Below are 6,327 nucleotides of genomic sequence, written 5' to 3' on the forward strand. Positions count from 1 at the left end.
GCTCCCTTTACTGCTGTGGAAGCCGAAGGCGCTGAGGAACAACAAATTTTTAGGGGAGGACCACAGAGTTCTGAGGCCTGAGGAAAGGAGACTTCAGTGGCAGGGCCTTAAGGAGGAAGCCCCCTCTCATGGTCCAGCAGAGGATGTGCTGGTGTCCACAGGAGAGGAGATCTGGAGGCAGCACCAAGGATGTTTTAGGACTAGGCGCCGCATGTTATTGTGGCGGTTGCTGGGGTTTATTCAGACATTCCATTTTCCAATGGCGAGGCTTTTATAGTTAAATTCTCCCTCATGCGGTCTGGTGGACAGTCAGGGCTGGTATCTTTTCTCAATTGTGAGAATTTGAGCTCGTGCTTTGGGAGCACTTCATAGTCTTTACTTGATGTCCATAAGATGGTTTTGTAATTTCTCCTGGGTATCTGTATGGGAAGCTATGAAATGATTTTGCCTTTCTTTTGTAACTCTCAATTTTTCACATCATGATCATGGGGACTATCAAGACAAAATTGTAATTTTGGACATCTCTGCTATGCCAGTTCCATGTCTTAAACAAATTCAATGGATTGGGGTTCATAATGTTTTAACATGATCTGAGCAAGGGTGGGAGCTCTCTTCTAAACCCTTGAGCTAAAATAACTTATTAAGTCAGTTTAGCCCAGTGATTCTCAACCAGGAACGATTTTGTCCCCCACGAGACATTTGACGATATTTGAACACAATTTTTGGTTGTCAAAACTGGGAAGTGGGGCACTACTTGAATCTAGTGGGTAGAGGTCAGAGATGCTGCTAAATATCCAACAGTGCACAAGACGACACCCTCGCCACCCCCCCCCCCACACACACACAATAAAGAATTGTCCAATTCAGAATGTCAGTAGCACCAACCTTGAAAACCCTTGATCTAGTCTAATGGTGAAACAAGACATTCAAGCATTTTAAGAAATCATATGGGAAAAATTGAGGTAGGGAGAAGTAGCTCAGTTTATGATGCCTACCCTATCTGGCAAAACTTTTTGAACTAAAAACACCCCAGGGGTGGAGCTGGACCACAGCACCTCTCAGTGGCAGAGGGGAGGTAAGAAGATGCCTGGAAAATAAAACCTCAGTGGGTCTTACCCTATGTGTGCTCAGGACTCATCTGCCACCATCATCGGGGTCTATGTTGTGCCACGTCCTGCCACAACTATGGTAAAATGTTGCAGGAAAAAAAGACCACAGATGCAGGATTTAAAATTAAGTTTCGGCACTTACTGAGACTCTGTATGCGGGAAGGGAGAAGGTTAAGCTCTCATCTCACCAAGTGGCAACTTGATGACTGTCGTATCTGTTTCTTAACAATCAAAAGTATAGACTTTCTTATATCCATGGATGTAAACTAAGTTCCTCTCCAGGAATTAACTGCCTTATGGCCAATGAGGAGGAGGCGCGTCTTAAAACCCAGGAAGGAGAAAGAAGACCTCACGATACTCAATTGGGGAAGGGAGAGTGAACATTATGGTTATAAGCAAAATTTGAGAAAACTATTTGAAGGAGTAAGCAAATATGCATCTGTAAAGGGTCAGTGTTTTTCCAGTAAAACACTAAGGATGTATGTTTTTTTCTCAATTCAAATGCTTTACTTTGAGCGTAACAGTAAACTTTGAGTATACAATAAAATATATGTGCCAGTTTTCTGTTCTGCACGCAAAGAGTTTGGAAAGTTTGGAACTCTCTGCTCCATCCTAACAACAAGCAAAAAACTGAACAGACTGAAAAAGCAACAATGATTCTTGGATCTATAAGAGAGGAGGACTCAGGGCAAATTGCTGCCCCAAAAACTGGAGAGAGAGACAGATAAAGTTGAAGAGATCACATGTCCTGGTTTTAAAAGCTGCTATGAAGCAACATTAATCAAGGCAGGACTAGGTTGTACTAGCATAAGGGCAGACACATAGACCAATTGAGTAGAACTGAGAGTCCATTAAAAAACTCAAGTGTCTATGGTCAAGTAATTTTTGACCAAGATGCCAAGATAATTTAATGGGGAAAAATAGTGTCTTCAATAAATGGTGTTTGGACAACTGTATATCCACATGCAAAAGACTGAAATTGGAACTTTACCTCACACCGTATATAAAAATTAACTCAAAAGGGATCAAAGACTTATATGTGAGAGCTAAAAGTAGAAAACTCTTAGAAAAAACATAGGGGGAAATCTTCATGACCTTGGATTTGGCAATGAATTCATAGATATGACAGAAAAAAACATGAGCAACAAAAGAAAAAATATATCAATTTGACTTCATCAAAATTAAAAACATTTGTGCTTCAAAGGACACTATGAAGAAACTCATAGAATGGAAGAAAATATTTGCATATCATGGATCTGATAAGTGATTTGTATCAGGAATATATAAACAACTTTTATGACTCAATAATAAAAAGATAAATAACTCAATTAAAAATAGGCAAAATATATGAATGGACATTTTTCCAAAGATGATCTACAAATGGCCAATAAATGCATGAAAAGAAGCTCAAAATCATGTCATTAGGAAGATGCAAATCAAAACCATAATGAGATTTCATTCCACACACACTATGATGGTTATAATCAAAAAGTCAGATAAGTGTCAAAAAGGACATGGAAAATTGGAACCATCATACACTACTGGTGGGAATGAATGTAAAATGATGCAGCCAACTGCAAGGCCTGGCCATCAGCAAGGAGCAGCTGTTAAGACACAGGGTCCTGGGAAAGTGAAGCCCTAAGTAAGCAATGACCTCCTTCAGAGAGTGAATGTCTTCAGTTCCCAGGCAGCCAGAGCAGCAGCTGTAAACTGAAAATTCCAGGAAGGTGTATCTTCCCTTACTCATCTCCACACTGGCCTCCTCTTCTACCCTGTCTCTCTTGCCTTGATCGGCCTTTCTCTGCTCCCCAAAGTCCTGGGTCCCTGAGATGGCCCTTGACCACAGTAGTACCCAAAAAGACCTCCAGATGGTGCTTTAAGCTCATCAGTGTCTACTTCTTTGACTTAAAGGTGCCAAGCTGACCTAACTTAGACAAACAGGTAAGGCCCAAGAAAGGAAGCTTTGTCTAGGTTAATATGGCCTCAATCCCAGCCTCCAGAGCAGCTCAGGATCAGCTCAGCCTTGAACGTGAGTGAGGGGCCAGAGCAGCCCTTTTCCTACCAGGAGAACCCCTGGGGAAGCAATCCCTTCCAAGGGCAATCTCAGGGTTTAGGTTAAGGTTGTAAACTAGCAAATAAAAATACAGGATGCTCTATTAAATTTGAACTTCAGACAACAAATAATTTTTAGTATTTTTAGTGTAGATATGTCTCAAATAGTGTCTGTCATACTTATTCTGAAAAATTATTTGTTGATTACCTAAAATTTAAATTTGACTTGGCATCTTGCATTTGTCTGGAAACTCTAGTTTAGGTTTACTTACGTGAGTCTTCCACCTTCCATTTAATGTATGCTGATGGAATATCTGCCAAGCATATGCTACATTCTACAAAAATGAATCAAGTTCAGCCCTTGCATTTTGTGAAAAGACATATTGACAAAATAATTATAATACAGAAATGTAAGAAGCACGAGATAATAGAATAAGTTTGGATTTTGGTATTGACTTTAGATTTAAACCCTGTTTCTGCTATTCACTTGGTGTGTGATCTTAGGTAATGAGTTAACCTCACTGGGCGTCTTTCCTTTTATTGTGAAAATGGAAATGATACCAACCTCAGAAGGTGACCAGAGAGGTTACAGGAAATGGTATGTATTTCAGGCCTGGCTGTACTAGATGCTGAATAAATGCTAGTTTCCCCTTTATTAATAAGAAACACTGTGAGAAACAGACAACTAAAAGTGCCACAGTAACAATGAACTTTACCTGCTTAGGAAGGCCTCTACAAAGAATGTAACATTTCACCTTTTAAATAAAAATAATAGCTGATAGTGTTTATTAAATGCCCACAACATGCCAAGCGTTGTCCTAAGCACCTGATAAACATGATCCATTTCATCTTTATATGAACTCTCTCAGGTTTTTACTATTATTATCCTCACTTTACAGATGAAGAAACTGAGTTAAATAGCTTGCTGTAGAGCTAGTAATTGACAGATTTAGTATTTCAAGTTCATGTAGCTCCTTAACCCATGCTCCTAACCTTTGTCTGATGCTGCCTTTGCTTGAAGTGGCCCTTGACGTTTGAGCTGGTGATCACTAGGACACCTCGAATTCATCTAAGTTAATCCAAGCCTTTATCACCCACCTGAACAACATGGTGGGTGCCTTTCACAGAAAACAGGGTAACATTTTGCAATCTAAGCCACTTGTCTAGAATTGCCATTCATTCTGGATGTAATATGTCACTAATGTTCACAGGAGGTTTGTCTTAAGGCCTTTGCAAATTCTAAATTTGCATATTTGCTCCTATATAATGTAACAAGTTATAATTGAGAAGGAAAATCAAGTGACCTCTTGACTCTAATGAGAGTTTTTGTTACTATTGATAGTTACCATTTCTTGGTCATTTACTATATATCAGACACTGCTAGGCATTTTTTGTACATTATCTCATTTAACCATCACGACAACAAATGAGAAAAACCAAAGCTCAAGATCACATAGCCAGGAAGTATGGACCCAATGCTTGTGCAGCTCCAGCAGGGTAGAGGGTTAGATCACCTCTCTAGATAAGGACTCGTCTGCTTCAAGTTGTGTGATTAAAATTCACTCCTCAGCCAAATTACATATTGCTTATACAGGTCCCTTGTAAATTTTAAAACCATGTCAAAGGTTTCCTATATGTGGAAATCAGTCCTATTCGAGTTCCCTGTTCCACTTTTAGCTAGTTGCCAATGAATAATGAACACCGTTGGTAACAGTTACCAGCACCACAGCTCCCCGCTGCCTCCACTTCGCACCCAGGTACGGACAGCCCCGCATGTCGCAATCTAGAATCTGAACCTTCACCAGCCAGAGTTAACCAACTTTCTTATGCACCCTCCACCATCTGGCTTACCCCAGGAAAAGTGCAGAAAGGCCAGATTGTTTTTAACTTGCTTGGCTATTTTTCATCCTACATGAGGTGTTAAGAATACAAAGGTAAATAAGATATGGTCTTAGAGTGTGAGGACTTCTGGTGGGGAGAGATGTGAACAGCGTGATAATACAAGGCAATGGGGGACCACGGTAAAATTGTATCTGGTACTAAAGAGAATGTATCGACTCTCTGGGAGAGGTCCATGACAGTGTCAGAGAGGAGGTGACCCTGAAGCTGGTCTTGGAGAATGAGTAAGAGTTTGCCTAATGAAGATAAAGGAGAGATTCCAAGCAGGGCAAACCCCACATGCAGGCTAGGACACGAAACAACTGCTTGCGTGGCCAACTACAAGGGCTTGCTCTTTGTGGCTGACATATATGGGGAGAGGTAATAAGGTTGGGAGGGTATAATAGGAATGGAAGGTAGAGTGAAAATGGTTAGTAAGAACCAGATTATAACAGCTTGTCTACCATGTGAAGGAGTCTGAATTTTTATTTTTTTAACTAGTGTTTCTCAAACTTTCCACAAAAGTACCCTGAAAGGCAATGAATAGTACAAGCATGGAGGCGCCTTGAGTTCAAACTCTCTTTAAACATCCAGTCTTTAAAATCATGTGACTCTTGCATTCTACTTCATCATATGTCTGTTGGTTTTAATGTTTTAAAATGTTGCTTTTCTGAATCTCTACATAAAGTTTGGCCTGGAGGAAGAGGTAACTATTCTATAGCTTTTTTACTCTGTTTCCTTACACGAATCCTTCATGCTCAGAAGCTGCATCAGCCAGGTCGAGAACGACAGCCATAGGGATTTAAGCATAGGATTTACGTAACAGGATGTATCTTCTAGAAAGAGCCTTCTAGCAATGTGATTGAAGATGAATCAGAGACTGGAGGCAGAGGGACCAGGTAGGAGGCTCTGCCATAACCCAGGAAAGAGATGGTAAATGTGATGGAGATAAAGAAGGGGAACAGATCTGAGAGACACTTAAAAGTAGAGTTGATAGTATTGGAGAACTGTTCCAGTGCAGGGAGGTGGAAAGAAGGCAAGGGTTAGGATCACTCTCAGGTTTTTCTAGGATAATGATACAATCAACAATAATAGGGAAAGGTAAACAAGTTTAAGCCCACTGAGTTTGAGGGGCCTATGGGACATAGGGTTGGAAATATCTAGAGAGAAATTATATATACAGACCTGACTGTTGGGAGAGCTGATTGGGATGGAGATATAGATCCAGAAGTTGTGAGAATAGATGAGGCCACTCAGAGTGTGCATGGAGGGAGGAGGCAGAAAAATG

This window comes from Pteropus alecto, unplaced genomic scaffold (assembly GCF_000325575.1).
Source record: "Pteropus alecto unplaced genomic scaffold, ASM32557v1 scaffold61, whole genome shotgun sequence".
In the NCBI taxonomy this organism is placed as follows: Eukaryota; Metazoa; Chordata; class Mammalia; order Chiroptera; family Pteropodidae; genus Pteropus; species Pteropus alecto.